This window comes from Hemicordylus capensis, chromosome 8 (assembly GCF_027244095.1).
Source record: "Hemicordylus capensis ecotype Gifberg chromosome 8, rHemCap1.1.pri, whole genome shotgun sequence".
NCBI classification, from domain to species: domain Eukaryota; kingdom Metazoa; phylum Chordata; class Lepidosauria; order Squamata; family Cordylidae; genus Hemicordylus; species Hemicordylus capensis.
The window spans coordinates 21,652,232-21,675,946 of NC_069664.1; positions in this window are offsets into that span (position 1 = coordinate 21,652,232).

The following is a 23,715-nucleotide window of genomic DNA, read 5'->3' on the forward strand; positions in this document are numbered from 1 at the left end:
ATCTTCAAAGAGATGCCGACATTTTATGAGCTGTGTCCCTATGCCTTCCTTTCAAATACCATCCTCATGAACAGGTAACCCTTCCTAAAGGAAATTAAAGAGACCAGCTAGCACAGCAGGTATCAAAGTCTTTCTTCTGCTCTGTAGGGGTCACAGTTCTAATTCCCCTCTGGTCAGAATTAACCACCAACACCTCCTCCCACCCCCCCACCCCTGATTTAATGGAGGCTAAATTCCTTGAAATCATAATAAAAAGGAGGGCAAAGAGAGCTTGAGTGCTTAGTCTAAAAAGTTTAAAACTACAAACAGCTACTTATGTGTCACAGAATAGTCTGGAAAACTTTGTAGTGAGAAGAAAACAGCAGTGGAAAGGGCATAGTTAAAATGGTCAACTTTTGATATAAGCCTTAGACTTGGACTGGCTCATGCAAACAATTTTTGGGCTTAGTAAGATATTTGTTAGACCAAAAACCCATCAATGGAGGCAAGGGTAACAGATGAGAGAATGTAATTAGAAGGCATACTTGTCATGACCCCAGAGTCCGACACCCACCTCCTCAAACTAGAGACAAGTGGAAAACTCAAGGGATGAGACAGAGGAGGTCATCCAATGGTTATCTCCCAGAGCCCTCTTTACCGGGGCAACAGTTCCCGCACTCCCTGCATGGCCCAAGGTTATGGCTCTACCCTTGTCCTCCAGTTCAGAGAATCCCTTGAGGATGCAACAGCTGAAGCAGAGCCCACTCCCTCTGCACTGTCATTGGACTCAGCACCTACAAAATCAGGTGCCTTAAGCTGTAGAAGCTTCTCCAAGAAAAGGGTGGAACTAACGACTTTAAAAAGCCAGCAGCTTGCAGATAAGCCTGCAGAAGCTCCCAGTTTTTGCTGAACATTTTACCTGCTTTGGTGTTACTCTGCAGCAGTGGTTCCCAACCTGGGTTCCTCCAGATGTTGCTGAACTACAACTCCCATCATTCCCAGCTACAATTTATTGTGGCTGGGGATGCTGGGAGTTGTAATTCTGCAACATCTGGAGGAACCCAGGTTGAGGACCACTGGTATAGATAATACAGAGCTAGATGGACCAATGGTTTGACTCACTATAACTCTAAATAGAGTCACTAGGACTCTACAGCAAAACCTTTCCTGCTTGGAGCTGTCCATAGTCCTGCCTTTCAGGCCTGACTCTTGCTCTCCCTTGGAGCTGTCCAAGTTCTGAATTCTCCCAGACTCCTGCCTCCAAGTGGACTCTTGCCTCAGCTGATACCCTGGCTTGGTTAATGAACCCACCTGGAAAAGGACAGCCCTAGTCTGTGCTGAAATACTCTGTGAGGGGTTGTTCAGTATTCTGCAAACCCTATTTAATATACATATAGCTAGGTTATCTAATCTAATCATCTAATTTAATCATACAGAATATAGCTAGAGCTGAGCTAGTTTAATCTATTTAGTTTCAGTCTGTTGTTTCCGTTCAAGTATCCCCTTGAAATGTTGGCTGTTTCTGGCTCAGGTTCTGGATGTTAGAAGAAGCTGTGCAAAAGCCCTCAAAGGCTGATTTATAAGACTCCAGGGAACTATGCAGTCCCTGAGCTAGCACACAGCTCAGGGCCACTCTTCAGCTCTGGGAAGAAGGGAACATTGTGTGCATGTCCTGAGCTTGTCTGACATGCTGAGAGTTTAGACACAGTTTCTTGATTTGTTAACATTTCTCTTTGGCTATGTTATTGTGGGCAGGGCTGGTAGGTGGAGCCAGAGAGAGGCTGTTAGGTCCAGCTCCAGCTTCACAGGGCCTTAGCAAATTGCATCTGTGAGCCCCTACCTTCCTGGGTCAGAAGTGACCAGGAGGTACTGGTCACTCATGGTAGGACTCACCTTGGAATGAGAGAAAGGAGGCAGTTTCATCAGTTGCCACCCATTTGCAAAGGGAACTTCTCCCAGGGGAACTCTTACATGTGGAAATTGTAAGGGAGAGAGGAGGCAGCCTCTCACAGCCAAGAAAGGCCCTTCCTCATGGCCACACAAAGGCTATGGCCATGGTGGTGGTCTTGAGGATTGTCAATGGGCCCTCAGCTGCTACGTAGTTATGCATCAGGGCTAGATTATGACATGTGGAGGTTTTAAGCTATGTCAGGCTTAAAATGCCCTACAGCATTACCAAAAAAAAGTATTCGATCAAAAGTGACAATGAAAATATAAATAATAAAGCTTTATTCACAGGATTCCAGAATCAAACTGATCCTAGATCAAATTTCTGATCCAGGATCATGCACTCAAAAAACCAGGTCTTGATCTAATGCAATTTTGATATAGCCTACAGTTATTTCTGCACAGGTCTATAAATGCCATAAATTAAATACTTCTGTAGCCATATAAGCATAGTTTTGTTTTCTCAGACTGATAATGTCTGTGACTTCTTCTTTGCCTTATCTTTTAGTTTTCAACCAGTTGTGTAAAACATGAAATGTAATCACGTCTTTTGATTTTAGAGGCAATGTGAGGCCCTAAGCTGTAGTTTACTTTGTCTGTGCTTAGATCTGGCATTGCAGACCATTTATGCTGGCCTGTTGTTACCAGACATATGGCTGAGGACAGGCTGAAGAGGGAGGGCAGATAGCAGGACCATGGGGGAAATGGGAAGGAGCAACTGCCTTATCCTTGTCTTGCACTGTGTTGGGAGATTTATGTCCCTGAGTTGGCAGGTAGCAATGCTAGTGGGGCTGGGAAAGTATAAATCTGGTATCTAAGGAGCAGAAATCTTGCTAACTGAGCAAAGAGCCATCTTTTCAAGTGGCGATTCTCTTATATTTAGTAGGGGGAGAATATCTGTTCCTACCCAAACTCAGCTCAGCATCCCTCCATGGGCTGTTGCTGATGTCTACCTTATGTTTTGTTTTAGAATGTGAGCCCTTTAGGGATAGGGAACCATTTTATTTATTTCATAAGGCAGTTCACATGATCAAAAACTGGATAGGACAGGTGTCCTAGCCAGCGTTGGGATCTGTGCGTGCTCCAGCGTGGTGTAGTGGTTAGAGTGCTGGACTAGGACCAGGGAGACCTGAGTTCAAATCCCCATTCAGCCATGAAACTAGCTGGGTGACTCTGGGCCAGTCACTTCTCTCTCAGCCTAACCTACTTCACAGGGTTGTTGTGAAAGAGAAACTCAAGTATGTAGTACATAGCTCTGGGCTCCTTGCAGGAAGAGTGGGATATAAATGTAATAATAATAATATGGGATAAGTAGGGGTGGGCAGAGTTGTGGGCTTGGCATGGGAGACAGGCATACAGGCTGCCATTTTGGACCCCCAGCATATGACACCAGTGGACCAATCACATGCAGGGAGTGGCTGCATAAGACGTTGGCTCCGTTGCTCTGTCTTTCAGTTGCTCTATGGGCAATCACTCTCCCGTCCACCCCTGGACTTAGTGAGGGATATTCCGGTCATCAATGGAGCCAAGTAGGAATTTTTTGGGTCTCAACTGATTGGCTAATGAGGGATATTCCGCCAGGTTAATTGGTCACTTTGTGGATGAGTGTGGGTCAGGGTAGGCTAATTTACATTGGTGCTGGGCTGGAGGGTTGTTATGGTGAGTGGGAATATGGAGGAAGGCTTGGTGATCTCGTGATTCTCAGGCGGGATCCGCTCCCATTTGGGTGCATGCCAGCGAATGCCGCTCAGTGCCTTGCGACCTGGGTTGAGGTGGGCTGGCATGCATCTCCTCAGTGGGGGTAACCTCATGGTAGAGAAGAGGTTTGGACTAGGTACCGAGCCAAATCAAAGCCTGGCCCTTCGCCCTTTTGTGGGCATACCTCCTATGAGATTGGCCCATATAGGGGATACCTGCACTTTAGTTAAGATTCCTCGTTGCAGGTTTTGTAAATATTCAATAAAGTGGTCCTAGTTTTTTCCAACTATGCATGCCCTGTCATTATTTGGGCCTGGGTTTGCAACCATGTGCACCACTCTGGGTTCCTTGAAGATATAAATGTAAATAATCATCATCATAATAAAAATGATGGGTACGAGACCTGGATGGGGTCGGCACTTTCCAGCCCAGCTCCTATCTCACATATGATCACTCCCCTTCCTCCTACCTAGTTGTTTGCTCACACACAACCAAAATTCAGGAGTGGGGACAGCTCCCGAAGCTGGGTGGGATGCTTGTCCTACTCAGTTTTTGATTGTGTGAACTGCCTTCATATTTATTTTTCTATGTTAATTTGCTTTCAGAACATTTCTTGAAAAGAGGTTTGGAAATGCTCGTAGTGGTAGTAGTGAGCCAGGATCAGGCCCTCCATTTGTGCTTATAAGTGTTGCGCAGAGAGGAGATGAAGTTTTGCCTCTGTGAGTGCAAACCCGTGATGCACCTGGCAAGCATTTCTCTTACTTAGATGTTGACGGGTTCTGAGGACCAGTTTATACAGCACCAGGGGTGTTTTTGTCAAATGAGAGCATGAGGTAAGGAATGCAACTACCTGTGGAGAGTTAGCAATTGCATCCCTTCCAATTTTTCCTCATTATGTCAGGCATTATCTTGCATTTAGCAAAAGGCAAGAGGCTGCAAGGTATCTGCAGGCAGGACTCGGTAACCATTTTTAATCTCAAGTGACAATTTCATGCTCCTGGAGACACAGCTCCCGAGATGTGTGTCTGTATGAAAATAACTAACTAAATAAAATAACATCAGAAGCAGCATCTTGCCACCCAAGCAGTGGGTGATTAACCTGAGAACAGGGAGGAAGTGAATAATAGTCTCCAAGGCAGGCTACAGAGAGAAAAAGCATATTGCTTTTGTGTGGGCTACTTGAGGAATATATGAAAGCACTCCAAATCTTGCCGTTACATAGCTGCATTCAACACGTCTTGCTAATCCTTTATTAAAATGCTGTCGCTCTTCTGAGCATCCTTCAGGTCTGAAAGTTTGCCATGGAAAATGTTGTCTAGGACAAAAAGAGAGAGAGGAGCAGAACTTTCTTGTCCACTCTCTTCTTTTTCTCTTGTCGAAATTAGAAAACCCCTCTTGGATCTTTGCTTTACGGAATAAAATAAACGTGCTTGCTTTTCAATGGCATGCCCAACTCACAGCTTTACATTTTAAAAAACTTTTTAGTAATCTCAGCTGTCATATGTTCGCCATGAATTTGTAATTGGGGGCTGGAACAGATGGCAAAAGCTTAAAATGACATATACTGGCAGCAGTACCTTGACAGCACACAGCTAGAACACACTGGGAAGGAGTCAGGCTCTATGAGGAAAGGAATATTCATGGCAAGGAATTCAGCACTGTTATGGAATCCAAGCCGTGGCAAGAAACCACTTCAGCCATCTGTTCCCATCCCTTCCTGTGTGGTAGGAGAACCCCTTCCTCAGATGGTCTTAAACCCAAATGACACATTATGGCTGGTCTGCGACTACCACCAAAGGCAACACCCTCACATTAGGGGTGTGCATGAATAAAAATATGTGGTTCGGCTCAAATTTGAATCAAATTTGAGCCAAACTGCAAGCTACTGAACCGGTTCAGTTGAACTGACCGGTCCAGTCCGTTTGACCAAATGAGTTCAGCAGTTCAGTGGCTAATACCTCAGTTAGCCTCCTCCTTCTCTCTCCCCTGTTGAAATGTTCAGCAAAATAAAATGCATGCTGTAATTGCAATTGTAAAATTACAAGTAAACTAGCTGATCTGGCACAGAGCATCTGCACCCCTAGTTCTCCCGGACTCTCCCCCCCACTCCAGTTCATTCCCGCCCTCCCAGTTTGTTCTCCCTCAGTGGCCAGGCTTCTCCTCTCTGCCCACCGCCACTTCTCCTCCCAGCTACTTCAAAAAACCCTCAGTTTCAACCACTAACTATTCACCGCTGCCTTTCTTCCCCGCCCGCCTCCATTGCTGTTTCCCTGCCAGGCTAGCCCACGCTGCCACCCCCCCCCCACCCGCTTCACTTGCCTGCCTGCCACTGTTGCCTCCATTTTCTTCCCCCTGCCCTCTCTCTTCCCCCCACTCTCCCTCTTCCCCCCACCCACCAGCTGTGCCACTGCTCGCTGGCGTTTTGTTTCCCCACTGGCCAACTGGCTGGCTGCCGCCACCGCCATTTCCTCCCCTCCCGGCCGTCCTGTCGTTATCCCAAACTCTTGTGAGAGCTGCCAAGCATGGGATTAGCCACGGGTACGTTTAAGAGAATTAGCTATATAGAAGATGTTTGCACGCCCCTCCCCCTGCAAGTGCAACCAATGAAGTAGAATAGGAGTACATAGAAAGCCGCCCTACATTGAGTCAGATCATTGGTCCATCCAGCTCAGCACCATCTTCACGGGCCAGCGGTGGCTTCTCCAAGGCTTCATGCAGGGCCACTGCCATCAAAACCTGGATTTGCCTGGAAGTGAACCCGGGACACTCTGCATGCAAAGCAGATGCTCCACCATGGAACTATGGCCTCATCTCCACAGGTGGCAAACATGGGTCTCCCATCCAGGCACTGTCCACACCAAGACCTGCTTAGCTTCAGCAAAATGGCAGTATTGTGTGCCCTTTGACCATTTTATTTATTATTTTATGGTTAAATTTATATACCGCCTCTCATTAAAACAATCCCAAGGCGAGGGAAACTCACAACACAGTCATCTTGCCTTGATGGGCTTACAAAATGTTATGGAAGATGAGAAGGAAGGGACGTGAGAACTGTGCAATATTCCAGCTGCCTTTTAATGGAACTTATGTTCTCTTGAACAAGAATCAGATGGCTGTTTTTTTCCCCAGTGTCTATCTACCATGTAATTGTATTTGCACAATTATTGCCTTACACCATTCTTGCATCTTACACAATAGCACCCCTGTGCAACTGCACACACACATTTTGGCAATGTAGCTGTTATGTCTATCCTGTCTATCCTGTCTGTCTCTCTCTCTCTCTCTCATGTATATACTGCCAGATATAAAATTTCTGGGCAGTTAACACATTTAAAAAGTAGTTTTCATCTTAAACCTGGCTTATTGCAAGCCGTTCTTCTGGTTCACTCATGCATGCAGACTGCCACATTTTCTTCTGTTACAGCTGTCACACAAGAAGCTATTCCAGATGCAAATGTACATATCAGCTGCTTGAGAGCTCTCTGAATGAATACATAGCTCCTTCTGCACCCTGATGCAGCTGTACCAAAATCACAGGGTTCCACTTTAAATCACTGTTGCGTTTCACTCGTGCATTGTGGACCATCATATTTTCTAAAATTACAGCTGCCAGAAAGGAGGCAGCTGAAGGTTGAAGGTTTTGTGAATTAATTCTTTCTGCATTCTGGTGGAGCTGTACAAAAATACCAAGGTGAAGGGAACCAGAAAGCATTGTTAGGCAATGAAAAGACATTGCTGATATGGCACATTCTGAATCACTGAGACTACATCAGTGAGGAGAGGACAGCTGGTCTAGGAGAGGAGAGCTGGTCTTGTGCAGCAAGCATGACTTGTTCCCTTAGCTAAGCAGGGTACACCCTGGTTGTATATGAATGGGAGACTAGAAGTGTGAGCATTGTAAGATATTCCCCTTAGGGGATGGAACCACTCTGGAAATAGCAGAAGGTTCCTAGTTCCCTCTCTGGCATCTCCAAGATAGGGCTGAGAGAGATTCCTGCTTGTAGCCTTGGAGAAGCCGCTGCCAGTCTGGGTAGAAAATACTGAGCTAGATGGGCCTATGATCTGACTCAATAGATGGCAGCTTCCTATGTTCCTATGCTCCTACATTTTCCATCAGGACTCTACTATCCACAGCATTTGTCTGTGTTATATTTTCACCATGGCCTTTGAGTCACCTGAAAGAACATGGAGGATCCCAGTTAAGAACTGCTGTTCTGACAAAATGTTCCCATGAATGAATGAAATTCCATCCAGCTTCTGGTGGGAAACCTTCAAGGAAGTAAAGTCCACAGTATCATCTTCCATTCTTGAACTTCTTTTAGTTAAGAAGATCTTCCCAATGTATAAACCAAATCTGTCTTCCTATCATTAATTCTGTTCACACATGTCCTGTCCTTCTGGTAGATCTGTAGCTAGCAATGCCAATTCATGGATTCTCACACCATCATCCAGCTTGTTAGTAGCTATTCTTGATGAACACTTTGTGAATACTGGGGATATATAAGACATAGCCTGCACTTATCTGCATCTGCATTCTGGATTAAATCTAAAGCTCCATCTGCCTTGGCTGCAGCACACCAGCCCAGTCTAATGAACAGCAAAGTCCAAATGCCACAGCCGGGCAAGCAGCAGGCTGGTATCTGGCTGGTTGAGCTGGCTGCAAGAAGAAACGGTTTATTATTGCTGTTGAGGCCATATCTATTCTCTGTCATAGCACCGAAAAACCTTTGATCTGAAATGAGCATAAGGACCTGTAAAAAGCAGAAATCTGCTCAACAACTTCCAAAGTCCATAACTAGAAAACAAGGCTTTGAAGCCAGAATAAACTATGTAAACTAGATGCATTTATCTTCTGCCCTGCAAGCTTGCAAAACTTACGAGTCATCAAGGAAAATGCAGCCCTCCAATGACATATGGCAGGTCACCAGTTGCTTGAGCTAAGCAGCTTGGGACCAGGTCCCCCAAAAGAGAGACATATCCCATATATCTGTACCTGGACATTAAGATCCCCTACTGAGGCCCTGCTCTGAATTCCCTCACCAAATGAGGTGAAGCAAATGGTGGCAAGAGAGAAGGCCTTTTTGGTGTTGGCACCCCCTTCATGGAATTGCTTCCCCGGTGATGTTCAGTTGGTGCCATCAATATATTATTTTAGATGCCAGGTGAAGGCCGTTTTTGTTCACTGAGGCATTTCTGTTCTTATTTGTATTTTATAGTAGTTTTTTGGGGTTGTTGGGTTTTGTTTTTTTTGCTTTCATGTGCTTCAAATTGCTTGCTATATTTTACTGTTGTTTTATTATTTTACTTTGTGAGTCACCCGAAGAATATTGTTTATGGAATGGCTATATACATAAAGTTGTTGTTGTTGTTGTTGTTGTTGTTGTTGTTAACTGGTTGAAAATGGTGGCACCATACAAAAGGCTCTGTCCTGGGTAATCCTCCATCATATGTCAAACAACAAGGGACAGTGGCAGAACTATAACTTAGTGGACATGTTCCTTGAACTCTGGCCTCTCACCACAAAGGGCCACCTGCCTGCTATCTCTTCCCTCACAGACCCCTCCTCCCCTACTGCCTCATCTCACCTCTCCCTGGGCCACTTCAGCATTTCCTATGCCTCCAGGAGCTGCTGTGGAGGTGGCAGAGGAGGTGGAGGCCTCTGGGGGAGAATGATAGGCAGCAGGTGAGGCTGGAGGTCCAGGGAGGGAGAAAGGCAGCAGGTGAGGCTGGAGGTCCAGGGAGGGAGAAAGGCAGCAGGTGAGCTGGGGGCATTGCAAAAATGACTGCGGCTGTCATATTATGAATCGGGCCGCCACCACCAGTGTAACAACACTGGCCAGGGCATTGATGCAGATCCTGTGAACCAGATTTTAATGGACAGGTAGGTTCATATGGGAGAAGGTAGTCCTTCAGGTATCTTGGATGCAGGCTGTTTAGGGTGTTGAAGGTCATAACCAACTCCTTGAGTTAGGGAACAGACTGGAATCATACACTCTCTGCAGCCTTCTTCATTCAACAAGCTGGCTGCTGCATTCTGTACCAGCTGTAGTTTCTGAGAACTCTTCAAAGGCAGTCCCACATGGAGTGCATTATGGTAATCACATATTGATGTATCGATTGATTATGGAAAACACGGGCTCATCTTACTTGGGTCTTAATAGATCTTGGAACTTCAGGGTCCTTCCAATCCAGTCTCTGTTCAATGTTTCTCTCCTGACTGCTCCTCTTCAGCTGAATTTCAATTACAATACTTGAACTTTTGCAATAGCACTGCACTAGTTTGGTGCTATAAATATGGCAGAAGAGACACTTCCATTACGAGCCTCTGACTTGAAGGAATGTAATGAGTAGTGCTGGCCAAACAAATTAAAAGAAATCTGCCCAAACTCTAGTTTGTAATGAGCAGATTCATGAACAAAATTACTAACCTTGGTCTGCCCATGGTAACACACTACAATAAAACAAGTGCTATTTAAAAAAACATACATATTTTGCATTCTACATTTCTTATATTTCAGTTTTTGGGAGAAGTGAATACATTTCAAAGGGATTTTGTTTCTACAACCATTTAAAATCATTTCAGTATAATCCAACTCTGTTAATTTAAAAATTGATAACGCATATTCTTTTGTATGTGTTTTAATGTATTTTAAAAATAATTGCATCATTATGGGAGCAAATAATAAATATTTGATGGCAAAGACCTTCCTTTGCCATCAAATATGGCAGAGATCAGACTGAATGATCAAACTGACTGACTGATCTGTAGTTTTGTGAATCTTCTTCTTTTTTTTCCCCCTAGCGAAGCCCATTTCCAGGAATTCTCCAAGATTTATCAGCTGATAGACAGAGATTCTGAGAATACTTCTGTTGGGATGAAATGACAAGCTATGGTTTGCTTCAGACTAGGAAATGAGGGTGGGAATCATGACATTTGATGGAGGGAGGGAGGAACACGAACCCAAGGCTTCTTCACAAAGCACCAAACCATAGTTTGACATTGCATCTGAATCAGCTTCCTATCCATAGTATTTGATCTGTGATGGTACTTTTACATGTGCAAACCATCACTTAGCATTGCAGTCATCACGTGCTGAATGTGCATGTGTGGACAGGACCACATCACAACCTGTTTAGATGACCAGGGTTGGTGACACAGAGTCTGACGAATTGTGCAAGAGTACACCAGCCTAGTAATGTTGCATTTGTGCAATTTGCAAAAACAGAAGCATGGCACAAAATCCATGACAGAGGAGACAACCCATTATCCCCAATGGGCTTATTCTTCTGTAACACAATCTGTGTACATTCTTCATTTATGCAATGTAGACAAATGCACCTACTAGGCTGACATGCTCTTGTGTGGTATGTCAGCCATTATTTTCTAAATGGAAGGTTACACAGGCTCACATGCTGTACAGTTTAATGCAGGTGATTCGGAACTGCCCTCTGCTGCTTTGGGAATTTAAAAAAACATGCCTGTAATGCTGTATGATAGGACTCTTCTATGACTTAACCTTAGGAATGTGAAATCTGGCTCGAGATTGAGCTGGCTTGCACTTGAACAGGCTCAGTTCATCTCAAGGTCACGCTGGACCCCCGGGCCGGTTCGGGGAGGTTCGTTTTTTTAAAAAAACACAGACTTGCTGCCACCAAGGGCTTCTGTGGCCTTAGGGTTTATGCTGCAGCCACAGGGGGTGTCTTCAGCAGTCCCCCCTCCACCGTCAGCCTCTCCCCGGTCTCCCAGAGCTGGGTTCAGTCCATTTGGGGGCTGTTTCGGCTCTCTCTGAGCTCATGGTAGCCATTTTGGAGGCCACTGCACATGTGCACGGTTACCACTTTTCAACAAAAGTTCCCAAAGCAGTTTACATAGAGAAAGTTTAAAAAGAGAGAAGAAGATGGAGCCCTGTCCCCAAAGGGCTCACAATCTAAAAAGAAACAAAAGACAGACACCAGTAACAGCCACTGGAGGGAAGCTGTGCTGGGGCTGGATAGGATCAGTTGCTCTCCGCCTGCTCAATAAAGAAAATCACCACTATAAAAAGATGCCTCTTTGCACCTTGGTTCCCTTAGCAAAAGGAACCTGAATAGTTCCCTTTGCTAAGCAATGTCCTCCTTGGTTTGCATTTGGATGAGTGAGTACCTGTGAGCGCTGGGATATTCCCTTTAGGGCAGGGACAGGGAACCTGCAGCTCTCCAGACATTGCTGAACTCCGACGCCCACCACCCCCAGCCACAATTTAATACAACAAGGGATAGTAGGAATTTTAGTTCAGCTACAGCTGGAGAGCTGGACTTTGCCTATCCCTACCTTAGGAGGCGGGGCCATTGCTCAGTAGGGGAGCACCAGTATGCTTGCATGCAGAAGGTCCCAGGTTCCCTCCCTGGCAGCATCTCCAGCTAGGGCTGGGAAAGACTCCTGCCTGAAACCATGAGGTGCTGCTGCCAGTCAGTGTAGACAGTCCTGAGCTAGATGGACCCAAGGGTCTGATTCAGTAGCCTGACTCATTATAAGGCTTCTTCCTGTTTGGAGAAGGGCTCTATCGATCGATCGATCGATCGATCGATCGATATATAATATAGGGAGGTATTGGAGTTGAATTTCAGAGCATCTCCTTTGCATGCAAAAGGTCCCAGGTTCATTCGGCATTTCCAGGGCAGAGCTGAGAAAGATCCCTGTCTCCAACTCTAGAGAGCTGCTGCCAGTCAGTGTAGACAGTACTGAACTATATGGACCAATGGTCTGGCTCAGTATAAGGCAGCTTCCTATGGTCCTGTGCCTGTCACAGCACAGGGGGTTCTGAACTGCACTGACATAAGCTCATGTTGTGTGTGTGTGTGTGTGTGTGTGTGTGTGTGGTGGGGAGAGAGATGTTGTACACAGTCACTCAGTGAGCTTTATTATTAGTGAGGACTTCAAAAAGTTTTATTTTCTTTCATCAAAACCCAAATATTGTACTGCAATAGCTCTAGACAAGCATTTTAAAGCTATTTTTTTTCTCATGGTTAACATGAAAATCATTTCTTGCAGATTTAGGCTTCAATCACGTACCATTTACTTACACATAAATCCTCTTGACATCACGTATAACTTATGCATGTGTAACTGATGGCACCCTTGCATTGTAAGTGACTTGGAGATTAACCAAAATTGTTCCCTTTGAGCGGGTCTGGCAGCATGTTTAAGGTGAGCTTCTGGACAGAAGATGATGTCGTTGTGCTGCTTAGACTCTCCATTTTCACTCTTCTTTGTAAAGTAAGATTCACCAAAAATCAGTAGGGCTTTTGTCCAAGCAAAGATATTTAGGTTATGCATTCAAAAACTGTTCTCACCAGTAAATTGCCTGAAAATATGAACTATGAGAGGGGAAAAAAGGTTGATGATCAGAGCAAGGATGAGTGATCAGAATGGAACACATTTTGATGAGCTAAGTTTAAAAAGTTAATTTGCAGTGTGCAGACTATTAACCACAGTGACCCTGTTAATTAGGCCTATGAAGCTTTCTCTCATACCCCATATGGGAACCATATGTCCTTTTGAATGAACTCCATAGATTTACATTAAGTTTTCACTTCCATAGAATACACTTTATTCCTTTTGTGAGCCGTTTGGACCAATAAAAATGCCTTAGCCATTATATTTCTCTCTCTCTCCCACAAATGAATTTGGGCTCAGGAAGATCAAGAAAAGATTTAAAAGAAATCTGATTAGGAGGAGAACTTTGGTGCCAAAACTAGGATACATGACCTATTGGTCCAATTACTCAAAGCTTAATATGGTTTATGGCTTGTGTTGGTCTCCATCCATTTTGACTGAGTTAAGGTGCTGTACCCTACAAGCACTCTAAAGGTCAAACGATTGAAATGACAAACAGCTTAGCAATGAACAATTTATTTACTGGCTGCTTAGTAAGAAGAAGAAGAGGAGGAGGAGGAGGAGGAGGGCGGGGAAGCTGAAAAACAATTGGATTTGGAATCATTTCTGTTCTCAACTTCTTCGAAAGTCAGCGATCCATACAATGATGATATACAGATGCAAATGTGATATGCGTTGATGCTCATTGTTTGCATTGGATATAAGTGGTGGCCAGTGCGGCAGGATTCCAGTAGGAACCACCACTGTGGGGCAGTTAACATGAGATGGGAATTCTCATCCTTTCCAGAAGCTGATAGCAGGTGGCAGAGGAGACAGAGGGTGGCTTCACAGGTTACGATGAACCAGAGGTTCTGCAGGGTGGCTGCCGGTGTCCCAGGAATGCACCACATCCTATTTCCAGTCTCAGGAAGGATATGTTGAGATTGGGTATGTCATATACACCCGCCAATCTCAGCATATCCTCCCCTACTAGTGGTATGGAACCCAAAATCTGTCGAAAGTTTAATTACATATGTTGGATTCCATAACACAAGAGGGCAGGATATGCCAGGATTGGTGGATTCGTATGACACGTCCAATCTTGGCATAGCCTTCCTGAGTCTGGAAGTAGGATGCATGTACATTCCTGGGACACCAGCTGCAGTGCTGAACTTCCACTTTGGTATGATGTGTGAACCTGCCCAATAGGTGTCTCAGTGTCAAATCACATCACTGCAGCTGGCATGCACATGTGTTTCCATGTAAATAGAATACAGGGGTGATATGGCACAAGACTACAGAAGGGGGTAATTCTTAACCCCACCATGGGCCCCATCTGGATTGCTCCCCCATGTGTGCTATTTGGTTGGGGGCGGGGGCATCCATTGGCTGTAATGGGAGATTTTCTTCCCAGCATGGGAGTTATGGTTCCCTCCTCTACATGGTCCCAGTCTGGAGTGATAAGCTTGAGCAGTGCTGATAGAGGGCTAAATAAGATGTGACTTTAATCATGTCAAATTTCTCTTTTAAACTGAAGTTGTGGAAGACCCTGAGGCGTGTGTGCCCTCTGAAGCATAGATCAAGCAATGTGCAGCCTGTCTTTTGCCTTCACCCAGTCAGAGGAGGAGGAGGAAGAGGAGCATGAGGAAGAAGAAAGAGGCTAATTTGACAGACATGTTAAAACTGCAATACAACATGACAGTTGGGAGGCCGACATGACCCCAAGTGCCATTGTTGTGTTGTGCTGGAATCTGACTTTTGGGGCTGTGCATAGGCCTACTGACAGTGGCTGCATCTGCATGTAACACAGAACCGCAGGTCCAATGGACCTGCGGTTATGCACCCACTCCCCCTGCTCTCCTGTCTGAATTCAGACAAACTGGAGAGCATCCTCTCTGCAATCGGTGAGACTGCAGAGAGGTGGGGATTCTGGCTGTGCAGGCTTCCTTTTTGAATGAAGGACAGCCCACACAACCAATCAGGGAGGGAGAGAGGGAGGAGCTCCCTCCCTCAACTCCAATCTGGCTGAATGTAGCCTCCAGTACTTAATTCGGACAGAACAGGCTTCCTGGACCCTCAAAACTCACTACAAACCAAGGGTTCAAGTTAGAGTCTCCTGAGCGCAACCTTGGGTTGCACTATGGAATGGACCGGAGTTTCATGTGTTTGGGTGTAATGTTAAGGAAACCATGGTTCTTTTCAACTCCAGTCCCCCGCTATGTGCAAATGTACACATGTACTATACCTCTTACTTTCTCCCACATAGATTAGTCATTCTCATTCACTTCTATGGCAAAATAAAACAAAATGAAGAACTTTGCTTATGGATGCAGTTGCAGTGAGAGCCGAGCTTTTGACCCCTGAAAGACTTGTTCTCAAGGAACATGCAGGGTGTGTGTGTGTGTACAAAATTTATTTATTTTTGCATTGAATGCTCAGAAATAGTGCCTGTTCCTCAGGTTCCATACAATATACAGCAACCCCTTGATGTGTACTCTACGCATCATAATGATGGGTATTTTGCTGATGCAAATAGTTAATTGTGAGGCAATTGCTTTGGTCCGTTTCTTGTGGCTGATGGGATTCACTGTCATCATTTACAAGGCAACAGAATTTTGGCCCTCCAACAGCAGATGTTGGATTGCAACTCCCCTTCTTTGGAATACTCTCACCCCACCCCCTCCAGATTCGTTCAGCCCCCTCCTTGGCTGCTTAGAAAATTTTCATGAATAATTAAATAAACTCCCATTGCCTCTTGACTATTGGCCAGTGTGGCTGGGAATGATGGGAGATGCATTCCAGCAACAACTGGGGGTGGTGTGGTGATGGTGTGCAGCCCTGAATTACATGAATCACACATGGCTTTTCATTTGAATACAGCTGTCAATGAAAACAGAAAAGCTCAGTTGCCAGACTAGAGTGAACGTTAAGTGTCTTTTTCACCTTGAAGGCTCCATTTTTTTCCTTAGCCTGCTTGACCTTGGGAATGTTTAGTGTGCAAGTGAAGAAAAATGTCCCATTTTCCTGCACTGTCATCCATTACTCAGCTGAGGAGACTTGCCCGCTGACTGTGGAGGAGGCATTTTTTTAAAAGGGAGAGCGCCTCAAAGGAAACACAAATTACAATCACTGTGATCAGATAACAAGAAAATAAAGTCAATTCCCCCTCACATCCTGAGGGGAAACACATCTAATTACGCATTCTCTGTCCTAATATTTTCTTCAATGCTATGTGTAAGGAGACAAAGCCAGGTTAGCGACTTTCAAAGTTTCTTCCCCCACCCAACTTTGCTTTCCATGACCCATTCCCTGACCTCTGAGGCTATCTCCTGATTTATCAGCAACACAAGATGGCTTTTTTTCACATCAGTAGGCACCATCCAAAATATAACAATCACCGAGGATCTGAGAAAAATAAATCAATGTCCACAAACAAACCGGCCGATTTATTCATAAAAGTTCTCATGGGCATGGGGAAACCTTCCTTCTCTAGTAACATTCTTGAATGACAGGATAAGGCAGAACCAGCTGAAACCGCACCCTGTTTGTTAGGCTGTCTATTGTTTTTTCCCCCTTCCCCTTCAGCATTCTTTAATTTTTCTTCTTTCATTTCAAAGAGGGCTTCTTAATGAATTCCTGGCGATCACTATCCTAATTAATTTCAGATAGCAGCAAAAATGGAGCTTGCTGAAGAGATAGGGGAGGGGAAGAAGGACTCCGTGGTTTTCTGTTTGCAAAGATCAGGCTGGGAGGGAGCTGGATGCATCCCCGGGATAGCTCCCGATTAGTTGCTCTTTGGAGGTCGCCATTGTGCTTTTGCAAGAGCAGCATTAACGGGAAGACCTCAGCGACTCAGCTCTGCAATCTTCCTTGTATTAATTGCTCTTTTCCCCCTCGGGGAGATTACATCTCCTATCTTGAATATGAGAGAGATGTTGTTTGGGTTTCTTTTTGAAACAGCAAATGAGTTTTCATCTTCAGAAATAAGGTTTCTTCACTACGGCTCACTTGCATGCCAGGGATGTCAAGCACTACAACCGCGCAAGCTTGTATGGGTCCAAATGAGGACAAGGAGTTGGAAAACACTGGAATGGGGAGCTTGGCATAGGAAGAACTAGCAAGAGCTAGTGCTGTTCCCCAGGGCTGGCCCTAGGGTCTTCAGGCATCCTAGGTGAAGTTTGACTTTGATACACCCCCTGCCCCAGCTGACAAGTATGGAGCCCAGCTTCAACTTGAGCCATGCAGGTGACTCATTTGTGGGCTTGAATGATGAGTGAATGATTTGTCTGCACTGCTTCGGGGATATAGTGGGAGAGAGATTTCTCAGTCTATTATGGGAGCAAATCTCCAGCACCAGAGATGAAATGATACTCCTGTTAATTTGGAAATCCATTTCTTTTTGGAACCAAGGCAAGCAATTCATAGTTAAGACAAGGAGCACAGCTCATGAGACCACCCCCCATATTGGGGGCTGAGGTGCAATGAGCAAAGGAGGCTGTGTCATCTGGGGTGCAGAATGTGCAACAGGCTCATTGAGGAGGAGAGCTGGCCATGTGGTAGCAAGCAAGTGTTGTCCCCTTTGCTAGACAGGGTCTGCCCTGGATTGCATTGAATGGCAGATTACATGTGAGCACTGTAAAATATTCCCCTGAGGGGATGGGGCTGCTCTGGGAAGAGCATCTGCCTGCTTGCATGCAGAAGGTTCCAAGTTTCCTCCTTGGGATCTCCAAGATAGGGCTGAGAGATATTCCTGCCTGCAACTTTGGGAGAAGCCGCTGCCAGTCTGGGTAGACCAAGGATTCTCAACGCTGGGTCCCTAGATGTTATTGGACTTCAACTGCCATAATCCCCTGTCCCAGTGGCCTTTGGTTGGGGATTATGGGAGTTGAAATCCAATAATATCTGGAGACCCAACGTTGAGAATCTCTGGGGTAGACAACACTGAGCTAGATGGACCAATGGTCTGACTTGGTCCAAAGAAGCTTTCTATGTTCCTGGCAAGGTGCTGGATCACATCTTACATTCTTGCTCCACCCTGCAGTACTTCAGGGTTGCATCATTCATTCATTCATTCATTCATTCATTCAATACATTTCTATACCGCCCAAAACGCAAGTTCTCTGGGCGGTTTACAAAAGAGGGAGAGAAAGAATGATTGGCTGTGCTATATTCTAGCACAGTTTCTGCACCCACCACCCAAGAACTGGTACCCTAGGGGACTGTCAAGGTCTGCCTAGAGCATGGGTTCCTAACCTGTGGTGCTCCACATGGTGCTGAACTTCAACTCCATAAGTTGTGGCTGGAGATGATGGGTGTTATAGTTCAGAATACCACAGATTGGGAACACCTGGCCTTCCGGATGGATTGGCCCTGCTGCTCCCAAAGGATGAAAGAGAAGTCAGTACTTTTCAGTGTACCAGCTGCTTGTGAAGAAACACAATGCCAGCTTGCACCCATCTGATGCCCAAGACAATGGTCTTGTTGCCAACTGGTTGGCGTGGCTGTGCGAAGTGGGAGCTGCCCCTGGCAGTATTGTGAAAAAGGTGCTTCTGTGCCACATGGCCCAGATTGGCGCATCATGTGGGCCATCGCCATTATGCCAGCATCTAGCCCTCTGCCAGTTATTGAATTATATGGCATCTGCTGACATCTGCTGCACAAAAGAGCCTGTGTTTTAACTGCAACTGCCACTGATGTGTAAACACATTCATTTGAAATAAGGCAGAGGGGCCATATATTTATCTGTTTTGTTGTTTTTACCTGTTTTATTATTCTGTTGTAAACTGCTCAGACTTGCGTTTTGGGTGGTATACAAATGTGTCAAATAAATAAATAAATAAATATAGGATGTGCTTTGGCCTCCTCCTTATCCTTCAGATTCCTTTTGACTGGGGTCATAGTAGATGAAGGCACCAGGTTTAGTCCCAGACATCTCCAGGTAGGACTGGGGGAAGTCCCTGTGTGGAGGTCGCAGCTCAGTCGTAGTTCTCATGCTTTGCATGGAGAAGATCCCAGGTTCAATCTTGGGCATCTCCAGATAGGGCTGGGAGAAAGTACTGCCTGAAGCAAAGGAGAAACCCCTGCTAAGTGAGCAAAGAGACACCTTTTAAGTGGTGATTCTCTTATATTTAGCAGGGGGAGAGCAACTGGCCCTATCCATCCCCAGCACAGCATCCCTCCAGTGGCTGTTGCTGGTGTCTACCTTATGTTTCTTCTTAGATTGAGAACCCTTTGGGGACAGGGGACCATCTTCTTGATGTATTATTTATTTTTCTATGTAAACTGCTTTGAGGATTTTGTTGAAGAGCGGTATATAAATATTTGCAGTAGTAGTAGTAATAGCAGCAGCAGAAACACTGCCAGAAAGTGTAGATCAACTTTGGCCCTCTTGCCGATGTCCTACAGCTCCCATCAGCCTGGACTATTGGCCTCTGTAGATGGGGTTTATAGGAGTTGTAGTCCAATAACAGCTGCAGGACCCGTGTGGTGGTGGACGGCCAGTACTATATGGCTGTTATCAATAGTTTTGCAGCCTGAAATATGTGAAAAATTATTGAGAGGGAGGGAGGGCCTGCCCTGGTAAGATATGCACTAGTAGTAAAATTGAAGCAGCAGGAGCCTGTCAGGATAAGTATTAAATAAAGCAAAAGAGCCTTAGGACAGTTATTCACTCTGATCACAACGCCCAAATCCTTCAGAGCTTTTCTTGTCACCCATAGAGATTGAATTACCTTCTTTATACAGGGAATAAAAAAACCCTAAACAAACCAATCTGAACATTTCACACCCATTCCATAGGCACTGTTTTCTGTTCCTTGCTAGGTGGAACGCCATGAGGAACTGATGGATTGTACGGGGAGGATTTGGTTGTTGCCATCGGAAATCAATCATTATTATTAGGGCTACAGTGTTCAGTCAATTAATTTGTTTGGCTAATCAATTAACTAAGCATTTTGATTGACCAAAAAAAGTGCCCCTGTTAGTTAGTTGGTTAGCAGATTAACAAAAATTAAAATCTTTGTAAATAAAAGCACCATCATAGAAGAGGATTTCCTTTCTGTGGGAAAGATAAGGGGGATACCTCTTCTTGGGAGATTCCTCCTGCAACACATCAGAGCATTATCTAAAAACAAAGTTTAATATATACAAATATGGAATCATGGCAACATGTTGCAATATATCTCTTGTGGTGAAAAAATGGTGAATGTTGTCAGTTCATTGTGTGAATGTGCATGTGTGCAAACATACAGTGATCAGCACATTAACAGATTCAGTCCACAACTCCCCTCTGCCATTTCTCAGATGCATTCACACATATACAGTAGTTTTTATGCTCTTTTAGGGTGGTTACCCCCCACCGCCAACACACACACATCAAGATCTTAAATGTGTCAAAGCCCTTTCCCCTCAGAAACACTTAGGTGTGAAAAGACTGGTGAGAAAGCGAAGAAGTTTTAGACACATTTCAGCCACATTCGCATGTAACATGAAACTGGAGTTGAAGTGGCCAGAGGCTGCCAAACTTGTACATGCAAATGGAGAACACCCCATTCAAACTCCAGTTCCTCATGAAGAGTGACCTGAGGCTTCACTCTCCCAACTCCACTTGGAACCCTTATGTTATAGTGAGTTTCATCACTCCAACCTGAGGTTTCAGTTCTCCAGCATTATGTGTGAATGCAGAACTGGAGGCTGTAATCACTGTAACTGGAGTTGAGGGAGGAAGCTCCTCATTCTCTTCAGTCATGATTGGCTGTGTGGGCTGTCTTTCATGCAAGAAGGAAACCCACACATTCAGTTCCCCCTCCTCTCCGCAGTCTCCCTGAGTGTAGGGCACCTGCTTTCCGTTATGTCTGAACTTGGACAGGAGAGTGTGGTAGGGTGTGGAACCATGGGTCCATTGGAGCCGTGGTTACATGGCCTTCATCTTTAGAAGGAGAAAGGGTTGTGACTCTCTTGAGGGAGTACTCTTCAAGCTGTGAAATTTCTTGCTCTCTTTGTTCAAGCCCTCCTTCTCCCCTCCTCACCACTCAATTCCATTAGCTCCACCCACCTGTTCTTCTGCTAAGTGCCCTCTGAATTTGCAGACATTCCACTCCATTGAGTTACACTGGGGAAGTTTGGTGTGTGTGTGTGTGTGTGTGCGTGTGTGTGTGTGTGTGTGTAGGTTTTCCCCCTTCAGATTTCTGTAAAGCTGACATCTCTGTGGGCTACCGTGAGTCTGTCAGTACCCACAGGTCCTCCATTTATGCATCCATAACACAACATTTCTGGCTCTGGGAGAGGGAGAGGGAGAGGGAGAGAGAGAGAGAGAGAGAGAGAGAGAGAAAGAGAGAGTCAGAGTCCAGCAACTGGATGCCAAAGACGAAGACTGTAACCCCTAACTGTACATACTTTGAAATAAATCCAACTGAAATCAATGAGGCTTCATTCTGAGTAAACACAGTGGGGATCAGCTAAAGAACTGTAGGATTGTTTGCCTTCAGTTTTATGTCAAAATATGAAGGGGAAGAATTGGCAGTTATCAATATTGTTTTTCTGGGTTTCTGCACCATTCCCTTTGAGGACATGTAACTGCCTAATCTTTTCCCATGTTTTTACATCTGAACAGGAATTTTCCTGCCTGTCAGCCTGGCTTTGGACAGTATCTCTTGCCGGTCATCATCATCTCTTTGCTACTTATCTTTCATTCCTCTTCCCTCCATTCTAACATGGACAGCTGTCTGTGTGTTACTCTACCTCTGGCTGTGCAGGCAGGCAGATTAGCTGTGCCCGAAGCCAGTGCCAGGGCTATGTTTTGGATTAGCTTGGCAGCTTCGCCATGCTTCTCTCTAAGCCATTTACTGGATGTCAGAGTTGTAGCATCTTTGGATGGGTTTGGGAGGAGATGGTGAAAATATTGATTATTTATGGCAGGGGTTCTCAAACTTAGGTCCCCAAATGTTGTTGGACGATGACACCCATCATCCCAGCCTTTGCTTATTGTGGCTGGAGATGATGAGAGTTGTCTGGGGACCCAAGTTTGAGAAGCCCTGGGTTACTGGAAACACAAACTGCTCAAATGCACCAAGGTTCTCAGTTGCACTCAGAGCTAATTCCAACAACCAGGAGGTCATATTGTTTTTCATGTGACTGCACCAGCTCTTGTAGTTCATAGGAACATAGGAAGCTGCCTTCTACTGAGTCAGACCATTGGTCCATCTAGCTCAGAATTGTCTACACAGACTGGCAACAGCTTCTCCAAGGTTGCAGGCAGGAATGTCTCTCAGCCCTATCTGGAGATGGTAGGGAGGGAACTTGCAATCTTCTGCATTCACACATCCTATCTATCTATCTATCTATCTATCTATCTATCTATCTATCTATCTATCTATCTATCTATCATATTTGGACACCACCCCAAACATCCGCCTCTGGACACTTTACAACAAGCATGCAGGTGCTCTTCCCAGAGGGGCCCCATCCCCTAAAGGTATCTTACAGTGATCACATGTAGAACCATTGGAAACATTGTTTTAGAACAGCATTGGGGCTTGTTTAGAAGTCTGAAGTTCCCCTGGGAGCAGCATTAAAGCTCCATAACATCAGTCAAATCTTTCTACTTTTGCAGAGGAATGTCCCAAACACATAGGAAGCCGCCTTATACTGAATCAGAATATTGGTCCATCTGGCTCAGTATTGTCTGCACAGACTGGTAGCGGCTTCTCCAAGGTTGCAGGCAGGAATCTCTCTCAGCCTTATCTTGGAGATGCTGCCAGGGAGGGAACTTGGAACTTAGATGCTCTTCCCAGAGTGGCTCCATCCCCTGAGGGGAATATCTTACAGTGCTCACACTTCTAGTCTCCCATTCATATGCAACCAGGGCAGACCCTGCTTAGCTAAGGGGACAAGTCATGTTTGCTACCACAAGACCAGGTCTCCTCTTCTAGTCCCAGCATGTAGTCAGGGCTTCTGAGGAAATCCAGTCTGACTTAGGTTCTCGGAGCTGGTTGATCCATGGTGAATATTTTGTTTCAACAATATTTATGTGGTGAGAGCTGCTGGATTTCCAGCTTAGGGCAAACTGTAATTGTCAGTCCCCTGTGTGTCCCGTCCCCCCGCCCACAACTTGCTAACTATGCCTGCCACCCAAGGGTGCAATTCAAATGATCTGTTCATCATACAAAATGTACAATGCAGAATAATCTCATGGTGAATGTGTAACATGTCCATAGCTTACAACTGAGAAGTGGACCTCAGTCCTTTTGTCTCTGAAGTGGTGCTACTCAGTAGCATCTGCTCCAGGACTTCGAATGGCAGTGTGATAATTTAAGTCCTAAAAAAACCCCAGTTTTTTTAGCGAGAGCTGAAATTGACAGACTCATTAACATGCACAGGATTAAAATTCAACCTTCTGCAAAATGTTTTAAAAGTTACTGTTTTCTAATCAGAAAGATGGGGGGGTGGGCGGGCATCATCATTTCAAGCATCATTTCAAGCACCATTTAAGAATTAAAATGCCCAATTTTTTATGCCAGCATCTGCTAACTGCATTTTCATTCCATAGATTTAAAAGTGTTTCAGAGAAAGGCAGTTTGCATAGGAAAATGTATGCATTCTGACATAACCGAAACATTTGGCAAACTTATATATAAGACACACTGTTCTGACTGTCAAAAGGCTTGGGATGAAAATGTTCTTCTGGCTGTCAAACGGCTCAGGATGAAAACTAGCTAGCAAGTTTTCATGGAGAATGT